Source organism: Eretmochelys imbricata, chromosome 22, assembly GCF_965152235.1.
Source record: "Eretmochelys imbricata isolate rEreImb1 chromosome 22, rEreImb1.hap1, whole genome shotgun sequence".
In the NCBI taxonomy this organism is placed as follows: domain Eukaryota; kingdom Metazoa; phylum Chordata; order Testudines; family Cheloniidae; genus Eretmochelys; species Eretmochelys imbricata.
In genome coordinates this window covers 1,950,813-1,961,030 of record NC_135593.1, presented here as the reverse complement: position 1 = coordinate 1,961,030, position 10,218 = coordinate 1,950,813, and positions in this window count along the sequence as shown.

The window sequence follows — 10,218 nt, the reverse complement described above, 5'->3', positions numbered from 1 at the left end:
GATTTGTGTCCATTTATTCTTTTACGTAGAGACTATCCAGTTTGACCAATGTACATGGCAGAGGGGCATTGCTGGCACATGATGGCATATATCACATTGATGGATGTGCAGGTGAACGAGCTTCTGATAGTGTGGCTGATGTTATTAGGCCCTGTGATGGTGTCCCCTGAATAGATATGTGGGCACAATTGGCAACGGGCTTTGTTGCAAGGATAAGTTCCTGGGTTAGTGGTTCTGTTGTGTGGTATGTGGTTGTTGGTGAGTATTTGCTTCAGGTTGGGGGGCTGTCTGTAGGCAAGGACTGGCCTGTCTCCCAAGATTTGTGAGAGTGTTGGGTCATCCTTCAGGATATGTTGTAGATCCTTAATAATGCGTTGGAGGGGTTTTAGTTGGGGGCTGAAGGTGACGGCTAGTGGCGTTCTGTTATTTTCTTTGTTAGGCCTGTCCTGTAGTAGGTGACTTCTGGGAACTCTTCTGGATCTATCAATCTGTTTCTTTACTTCTGCAGGTGGGTATTGTAGTTGTAAGAAAGCTTGACAGAGATCTTGTAGGTGTTTGTCTCTGTCTGAGGGGTTGGAGCAAATGCGGTTGTATCGCAGAGCTTGGCTGTAGACGCTGGATCGTGTGGTGTGGTCAGGGTGAAAGCTGGAGGCATGCAGGTAGGAATAGCGGTCAGTAGGTTTCCGGTATAGGCTGGTGTTTATGTGACCATTGTTTATTAGCACTGTAGTGTCCAGGAAGTGGATCTCTTGTGTGGACTGGACCAGGCTGAGGTTGGTGGTGGGATGGAAATTGTTGAAATCATGGTGGAATTCCTCAAGGGCTTCTTTTCCATGGGTCCAGATGATGAAGATGTCATCAATATAGCGCAAGTAGAGTAGGGGCTTTAGGGGACGAGAGCTGAGGAAGCGTTGTTCTAAATCAGCCATAAAAATGTTGGCATACTGTGGGGCCATGCCGGTACCCATAGCAGTGCCGCTGATCTGAAGGTGTCCCCAAATGTGAAATAGTTATGGGTAAGGACAAAGTCACAAAGTTCAGCCACCAGGTTAGCCGTGACATTATCGGGGATAGTGTTCCTGACGGCTTGTAGTCCATCTTTGTGTGGAATGTTGGTGTAGAGGGCTTCTACATCCATAGTGGCCAGGATGGTGTTATCAGGAAGATCACCGATGGATTGAAGTTTCCTCAGGAAGTCAGTGGTGTCTCGAAGGTAGCTGGGAGTGCTGGTAGCGTAGGGCCTGAGGAGGGAGTCTACATAGCCAGACAATCCTGCTGTCAGGGTGCCAATGCCTGAGATGATGGAGCGCCCAGGATTTCCAGGTTTATGGATCTTGGGTAGTAGATAGAATATCCCAGGTCGGGGTTCCAGGGGTGTGTCTGTGCGGATTTGATCTTGTGCTTTTTCAGGAAGTTTCTTGAGCAAATGCTGTAGTTGCTTTTGGTAACTCTCAGTGGGATCATAGTGTAATGGCTTGTAGAAACTCGTGTTGGAGAGCTGCCGAGCAGCCTCTTGTTCATATTCCGACCTATTCATGATGACAACAGCACCTCCTTTGTCAGCCTTTTTGATTATGATGTCAGAGTTGTTTCTGAGGCTGTGGATGGCATTGCGTTCCGCATGGCTGAGGTTATGGGGCAAGTGATGCTGCTTTTCCACAATTTCAGCCCGTGCACGTCGGCGGAAGCACTCTATGTAGAAGTCCAGTCTGCTGTTTCGACCTTCAGGAGGAGTCCACCTAGAATCCTTCTTTCTGTAGTGTTGGTAGGGAGACCTCTGTGGATTAGTATGTTGTTCAGAGGTATTTTGGAAATATTCCTTGAGTGGGAGACGTCGAAAATAGGATTATAGGTCACCACAGTTGTATCATGTTCGTGGGGGTGGAGGGGCAGAAGGAGAGGTCCCGGGATAGAACACCTGCTTCTGCTGGGCTGAGAGTATAGTTGGATAGGTTAACAATATTGCTAGGTGGGTTGAGGGAACCATTGCTGTGGCCCCTTGTAGCATGTAGTAGTTTAGAAAGTTTAGTGTCCTTTTTCTTTTGTAGAGAAGCAAAGTGTGCGTTGTAAATGGCTTGTCTAGTTTTAGTAAAATCTGGTTTAACTTCGATTTAAACTTGGAGAGTGGTCAGTTTGGATGAGCTATTACCAGCAGGAGAGTGAGTTTGTGCGTGTAAGGGGGTGGGTTTTTGGAGGGGGGTGAGGGAGTGAGAGAACCTGGATTTGTGCAGGAAATGGCCCAACTTGATTATCATGCACATTGTGTAAAGAGTTGTCACTTTGGATGGGCTATCACCAGCAGGAGAGTGAATTTGTGTGGGGGGGTGGAGGGTGAGAAAACCTGGATTTGTGCTGGAAATGGCCTAACCTGAAGATTACTTTAGATAAGCTATTACCAGCAGGACAATGGGGTGGGAGGAGGTATTGTTTCATATTCTCTGTGTATATATAAAGTCTGCGGCAGTTTCCACGGTATGCATCCGATGAAGTGAGCTGTAGGACATGAAAGCTTATGCTCAAATAAATTGGTTAGTCTCTAAGGTGCCACAAGTACTCCTTTTCTTTTTGCGAATACAGACTAACACGGCTGTTACTCTGAAACCTATAGCTTATCAATTTTTCAAATTAGCAATTGGTTCGAAATTCATTGTTTACTTTCCCCACACATTTCATAAAGTTACATTAAAATACAAACGCCCATGCCCTGCAAAATGATAAATACTTAATAATTAATAAATGTATGTATCAAATAATCAAAAAAGATTTCATATTACAAATATTTTAAAAGCTAAATTAAAAGCAAACTCCTACACCACAATTAAACAAGTTCCCATATGAGGATACAATTTGCTACCAAAAAATGTCTTGTCAGAGGAAGATTAATGACATCTACCAATTTCTGTATCCCTCTAGCAGATTGATCATTCACCAGCAAGGCGCCTCCTGCTCGTCATCCAGGAATTAGCTCAATTCCAGCACTCAGAGCACCCCGTGCTGGCCAGTGTCTCTCTTTACTCTGGCCCCGTGTTTCTCCAGGACCCCAATGCCCCTTTCCCTTGGGGATTCTGCCCATCGCAGTACCCCCACAAGCTGGGTCTCCTCTCCCTAAATCCTTGTAAGCCCTAAGCCACCTTGCGTCAGTGGCTACTGCCAGTCATCATCTAGCCCCCTTTCTCTGGGGTAAACTGTAGTTTGTAATGGCCTGTAATCACTGGTAAGAGGATTGGACCTGCTGTCTTTCTTGGCCCAGCTGTCTCCCTGCAGCCCCAGTGCCTCCCTGAGCCTTCAGCTAGGCCTCAGTCTGGAAACTCGCCAGGCCAGAGCTCCTCAGCTCTGCCTGCCCTTCCCTAGCACTGCTTTGTTTGAGGTACCCTGTGCTCCCAGGCAGCTAGGGCTGGAGTGAGTTTGACCCTAATGGCTTTAGGATGAAGAATCCATGACGCATTTGTCACAAACATTTATGAGAAATTACTTTTTCTTTCTTTGTAATTTTCACAAACCAATTTCTTCCAAATGCTCAGGACAGAGTCCTAACTGCTGAAAATGAAAATTCTGTAATAACCCCAGCTGTGATAAGCAATGAGTTTTGCTTTCTTTGAAATTTTCATGAAATTTTTTTTTCCAAATGATCAGGACATAATCCCAACTGTTTTAAAATTAATACTCTGTGATAAATTTATCACCATCAGTTATTTATTACAAATGAGAAGTACAGAATCCTAATGACTATGTGTTAAGGATTCTATTTTTCATTGGTCACCAGCTTTATCAGTAATGACTTTCTCTCAATTTGTAATTTTCACGAACCAATCTGTTCCAAACAATGAGGACAAATTTCAACTACTTAAGAATGAATATCACCCGAGAAAGTTGTCACCAGCAGTATCAGTAATGACTTTCTCTTTGTTTCTTGTTTTCACGAACTACTCTACCCCAATGGCCAGAACAGAATCTGAATCACATTTGAAATCAAGATTCTCCAAGAAATTTGTCACCTGCAATAATGAGTAATGTCTTTGTCCTTGTTTGTATTTTTCACTAACCAATTTCTTCGAAAAGCTCAGCACAGAATACTAATGGCACTGTGATGAAGAATCCATAAGAAATTTGTCACCAGCTCTTATCAGTTAGGGCTTTCTCTTTGTTTCCAATTTTCACGACTCGATCTTCCCCAAATACTCAGGACAGAATTTCAACTGTAGAAAAAAGTAAGCTTTGACAAGAAATGTGTGACTCGCAGTGATCAGTGTAAGCAGACTCTGAATGAGAAGCCCCCTGACATCTAGTTGTGAGCTGTGGAAAAAGGCTACTGAAGCTGATCTCGTTTGCGTGAACACACCCACCCTGCCGAGGTGCTCAGCGTGATGGGATTGTTGCCCAAATGATCACTTATCCCTTGTGTTGGATTCCCCCATCTCCTTGTTATTGGGGCAGAATTAATAAGGGTTGTTATCCTTGTTGTGTGAAGTGAGGGCAGCAGAACTGTACCTGGCATACCTCCACTTAATGGCACTCACTAGGCAGGGGACATGGGTTCCAAAGCTCATTAAGTTGAGAAAACGTGGAAGTATTGGATTGTAGACATTGTTTTGGTTGTTCTTTCTCTTGCTCCAGGATATAATAAAAGAATTAATTTAGAGTCTATTTAGAAGTGAAATTACTGATATTTAGTTTTAAGTATTAGATCTGCTTTGGGAGAGTGTTTCTATTGCAAGATACTGCCCAGTGTGCAGCAGTAGTGAAGTTCCTTCTGCACCCTAACAGCTGAAACCATGGAAAGCTGTTTTACTTCTGTGTCGGGGCGCTGAAGATAACTGGAAGAGTGGCCAGCTGGCGAAGTGGTGCTGCCAGCAGGGAGGTTGGTGGAGATGCGCGGCGAGCAGCCTGAGCAGAGCCCCGCAGAGGCATAGGAATCGGCGACGTTTGGGGCGACGAGTGAGTGCCCTAGCAATGCAGCATGTAAGCTGCCTCCTTGAACTCTGGGGCTGAAATGGCAAAGGACAGCAACTGTGAGTGGGGTACAGCAAAGGGACTGGCACATTAAAGGGACTTTGGGGTTGCTGGACCTAAGACCCTGAGGGGAATAGGACACTGCCCAACTTACTTGGCGGGGAGGGGTCTTTTGCTCATGGTTTGTGTTTATTCGGGTGACCAGATGATCCAATTTTATACAGACAGTCCTGATAATCGGGGCTTTTTCTTATAGGAGCACTTATTACCCCACCACCACCACCCCTGTGCTGATTTTTTCACATTTTCATCTGGTCACTTTAGTGTTTATGAACCCTAGTTCCGGTGTTTTCCCAAATTAATGCTCAGTTAATTCCCTCCTTTTATTAAAAGTTAGGTGCGCAGGGGGTGGTGTGTAATTGTCCCCGGTCACTGGGTGGGGGCTCGAGCCAGTTTTGTGATATATTGTTGAAAATGAACCCCTAGATGCTGAACCCGGCCCTTGCTGCTGCTGGCTCCACCTGGCAGAACGGTTACACAGTCATGAACTTTGGTTTGTTTTTAATTTTCGTGATCCGATCTCTTCCAAATGATCAGGAGACCATCCTAGTGGGTGTGAGATGAAGACTGCGCTAAAAATTTGTCACTAGAACTGATCAGTTATGACTTTCTCTTTGTTTCTTATTTTCACAAAACGTTTTAACCCAAAAGCTCAGGACAGACACTGGAACGGCTTGAAAACGAACATTCCCGGCGCATTTGCCCCCGGGCCCTCTCCTAAAGGCTCAGCGGGGCAACATAACTTCCGGTCACTGCTCCCGCTTGGACTCTAAAGGAGCGAGCACTGAGATAACGTCACTTCCGGTCACTGATCCCTGTTGGACTCTAAAGGAGCGCGCACCAGAGCCCCGGAACTTCCAGTGAGTGTTCCCGGTTGGAAATAAATGCGTTCCTCTCTAAGGTGCCACAAGTCCTCCTCTTCTTGTTCCCCGTTAGACTCTAAAGGAGCGAGCACTGAGATAACGTCACTTCCGGTCACTGATCCCTGTTGGACTCTAAAGGAGCGTGTACTGATAAAACGTCACTTCTGGTCACCGATCCCTGTTGGACTCTAAAGGAGTGTGCACTGATAAAACGTCACTTCCGGTCACCGATCCCTGTTGGACTCTAAAGGAGCGTGCACTGATAAAACGTCACTTCCGGTCACTGTTCCCGGTTGTACTCTAAAGGAGTGTGCAGTGCGATAACGTAACCTCCGGTCACTGTTCCCGGTTGGACTCTAAAGGAGCGCGGACCGAGGTAACAAAACTTCGGCTCCCTGCTTCCGGTTCGCTGCTCGCGGAGGCCGGAGACGTGTCGTGGCATCCGAGCGCGGGGTAGGGAGCCTGGGGGGCACCGCCGCCCAACCTGCCCTCAGCAACCGAGCACGTGGAGAATCGCCCTCCGCCCGGGGCAGTACGGGGCCACGGGCCCACACAGCCCCAGAGCCACCCCGGCAGGACAGCCAAGGGCTGACGGGAGCCAGGACTCCTGGGTTCTCTCCCCAACTCTGGGAGGGGAGTAGGGTGGGGGAGGGGTCACGACTCCTGGGTTCTCCCCACTGAAGCCCAAAGCAAAGCCTTAGCCCCAAGTAGGGGACTGTGGTCCCCCATGCAGGGAGGAGCGGGAGATCCTGGGGGGTGTAGATTCACAGATTTCCGGGGTGGGGGGGTGCTGCTGGCCTCCTGCAGAGCCCCAGCTGGGGTGGGCGGGGGATGCAGGGACACCCTCCACCCCAAGGCCCTCGCCCGGTGGGGAGGGGAAGTGCATCTTTCCTCAGGCAGGAAATGGAAAATCCTCAGCCCTGAGCAGAGGAAGGGCAGGAATTTGGGGGCGGGGGGTGGGGGGGAGTTGCCCAGGTCTCTCCCAGCTCCACATTGTACCAGCACTTAGGAACCCAGACCGGGAAACTGAGGCAGAGGGAGGGGATGGGACGGAGCTAAGTACACAGAGCTGGGGATAGAACCCAGGAGTCCGAGCTCCCAGCTGCCCCCCACCCTCCGGCTCTAATCACTAGACCCCAGTCCCCTCCCAGAGCCAGGAGTAGAACCCAGGAGTCCCGGCTCCCAGCTGCCCCTTCCCGCAGCTCTAAGCACTAGACCTCACTCATTCTCTGACCCCCAGGGGGTTCTGGTGTCTAACTGAGCTTCCTGGCGGGACCGATTTAACGCTGGAGCCGCTCTGTCTCTAGCAGAGAATCCCCCTCAAGCATTATGGGATCTAAGATACACACCATGCTGCACCGAACGTGGCCAACAGGGGGGCAGCACTGACTGCGGAGGCTTCTGAAGGAGCTGGGGAGGGACTCAAAGCTCCATGTGTGGAGTGGGTGGGGGGGTGAGAGAGGATGTGGTGGGCTTGGGGTGGGGGGGGGTCACTCTGCAGAGACAGAGCTGGCCGGGGAGCTAAATCAGCACTACCAGGAAGCTCAGTCAGACAATATAGGCTCCTGGGGGCCAGAGAATGAGTGAGGTCTAGAGGTTGGAGTCAGAGTGGTCTGGGAGCCAGGACTCCTGATTAGAGCAGGGGAAGAAGGACTGGTAGCCTGGGTTCTATTCCTGGCTGGCATAAAATTTACCCCCTACCAATCGGGGCTGCCACTCCTGCCGCCCTGTGGGGCAGGGCCCAAGGGGACGGTTTCACTTACTTCCTGCAGGGATCTGTGCCTAAGGGTTCAGGGGGACACTGTCAGGAGAAGGGGGGAGGCCTGGCCATTGGGGACAGAGACCCAGGAACTGACTAGGACACAATGGCTGGAAGGGGAATGTGTGGGGCTAGAACCCAGGAGTCCTGTCTCCCAGCCCCCTCTGCTCTAACCACTAGATCCCATTTCCCTTCCTGAGCTGGGAAGAGAACCCAGGAGTCCTGGGTCCCAGCCCCGCTTCATGCAGAGGTACCTGCCTTCCGAAAACACTCCTTCCCTCCTGAACACTGGGATCTTGACTCATTTCATGTCTCTCACTTCCTCCTTCACCTGCTCTGGTGACCCCAGTTGCCAGCCCCCCACTCAAGCTGAGGGGCTGGCTCGGACGAGCCCCATCCCGTTAGGAGCCTGCATGCCTGTGTGCTCCCCCAGAGTATGCACAGAGAAGGTCTGGGGACCCCTAATGACAGCAGCACAGCGCCCCCTAGTCCCGGGGTATTGGGGCCAGCACTGACTGCCAGAGAGCACCCCCTGTTGACCCCCACCTCGCCTTTGAAGCGCAACACCCCCTGCTGAGCTCCCGCCCCGCTCCCTGCAGCACAGTGGCCCCTGCCAAGGCCCACACCCCACTCCCTGCAGCACAGTGCCCCTGCTGATCCCCCTGCCCCACTCCCTGCAGCACAGTGCCCCTGCTGATCCCCCTGCCCCACTCCCTGCAGCACAGTGCCCCCTGCTGAGCCCCTGCCTCGCCCCCACCCGGGCACTATATCCACCAGCTTGGCACTACACCCCCACACCTGGCACCACACCCATGCCTCGCACTGCAACCCCCAGCCTGGCACTGTGCCATCTCCAGCCTGGCACTGCATCATTAGACTTGCAAAGCACCCCACAGCCTGGCACGGTGCTCCCACCCTGTCATTTCTATTGAGCCGCCAACCACACCCTGGGCCCTCTGCTCCCAGGCCGGCCTTTGCCCTCCAGGTGCGGCTGGCAGGGAAAGCAGCCCGGTTACTGCTGCACAGCTGCGTGCGGCTGGGTGTATCAATGCACACCAGGTCCTGCTGCTGCTGAACCGCTCACCCATCTGTCCCAGGCCCCACACTGCACCCAGACCAGCAATTCTCCTCCGTCTCAAGGGCTTTCCCACTTCCCTTCTCTGCCTGATGGGGAGCTCAGCAGGGGGTGCCATGCTGCAGGGAATGGGGTGGAGGACTCAGTGGGGTGGAGGGTGCTCTCCACTGGCAGGCAGGGCTGGCCCTATGGTGGCGCTAGGGGGCACTGTGCTGCAGGGAATGGGGCAGGAGCAGCAGGGCCATTCTGCTGCAGGGAGTGGGGGGGGGAGGGGGCTAGCAAGGGGTGCTGTGCTGCAGGGTGTGGGGTGGAGGGGCAATGGGAGGCACCATGCTGCAGGGAGGGGGCTCAGGAAGTGTGTGGCCTCCATAATCCAGCTGAGCCGTTGGCTTCGCATGGTCGGGGTGCTGCCTGGGAGCTCAGCAGGGCTGGCTCCTCCACTGGGGTGGATGTAGCCAGCCTAGCCCAGAGAGCGCCCACGAGAAACCCAGCTCCTGGAGGAATCTCTGTGGGTGGGGGGGGCTGCGCCCTGGCTCCATTTTGCTGTGGGACGGGGTGTCAGGCTGAAGCTGGTTCTGAGCCCTCCTTATGGAGCAGTCTCCAGGGGCAGAACCCAGGAGTCCTGAATCCCTGATCTAGCAGCCCAACCCGCTCGTGTCCCAGAGAATCCGTGCTGTCACCCCAGGGGAACCCACCCTCACCAGCCCCACATCCCCATGGACCCATATGCTCCAGCCCCAGCAGCTACTCCTGGGTCCCTACCCGGCAGGGCATGGTGCGAGGAGGGCAGAGGGGTCAGAGAAGAACCAGGGAAAGGATCAGAAAACCTGCAGAGGGAGAGACACGGGGGGTCAGACAGTTCTGAGGTGACTTGATCCCCATCAGTCAGTACCTATCTGGGGAAACACATTTGATAACAGGCTTTATGGTCTAGTAGAGAAGCACCCTCCAATGGCTGGAAGTTGAAGCTGGACGAATTAATCCCCAGGGCTGGCCAAGGTGATAGGCAGATGGGCCCATTTGCTCAGCGAGCGGCTCTGGCGCAAGCAGGAGGCTGTTCCGGGCCGAAATCTGGCCCGGATGATATTGGGGGTAACGTGGGTGTGATCACTGGGCCGGCCTGGACTGGCAAGTGAGGATGCTGCAAAACCCAGGACTCATAGAATAATAGAATATCAGGGTTGGAAAGGACCTCCGGAGGTCATCTAGTCCAAACCCCTGCTCAAAGCAGGACTAATCCCCAACTAAATCATCCCAGCCAGGGCTTTGTCAAGCCTGTCCTTAAAAATATCTAAGGAAGGAGATTCCACCACCTCCCTAGGTAACACAGTCCAGTGTTTCACCACCCTCCTAGTGAAAAAGTTTTTCCTAATATCCAACCTAAACCTCCCCCACTGCAACTTGAGACCATTACTTCTTGTTCTGTCATCAGCTACCGCTGAGAACAGTCTAGATCCATCCTCTTTGGAACCCCCTTTCAGGTAGTTGAAAGCAGCTATCAAATCCCCCCT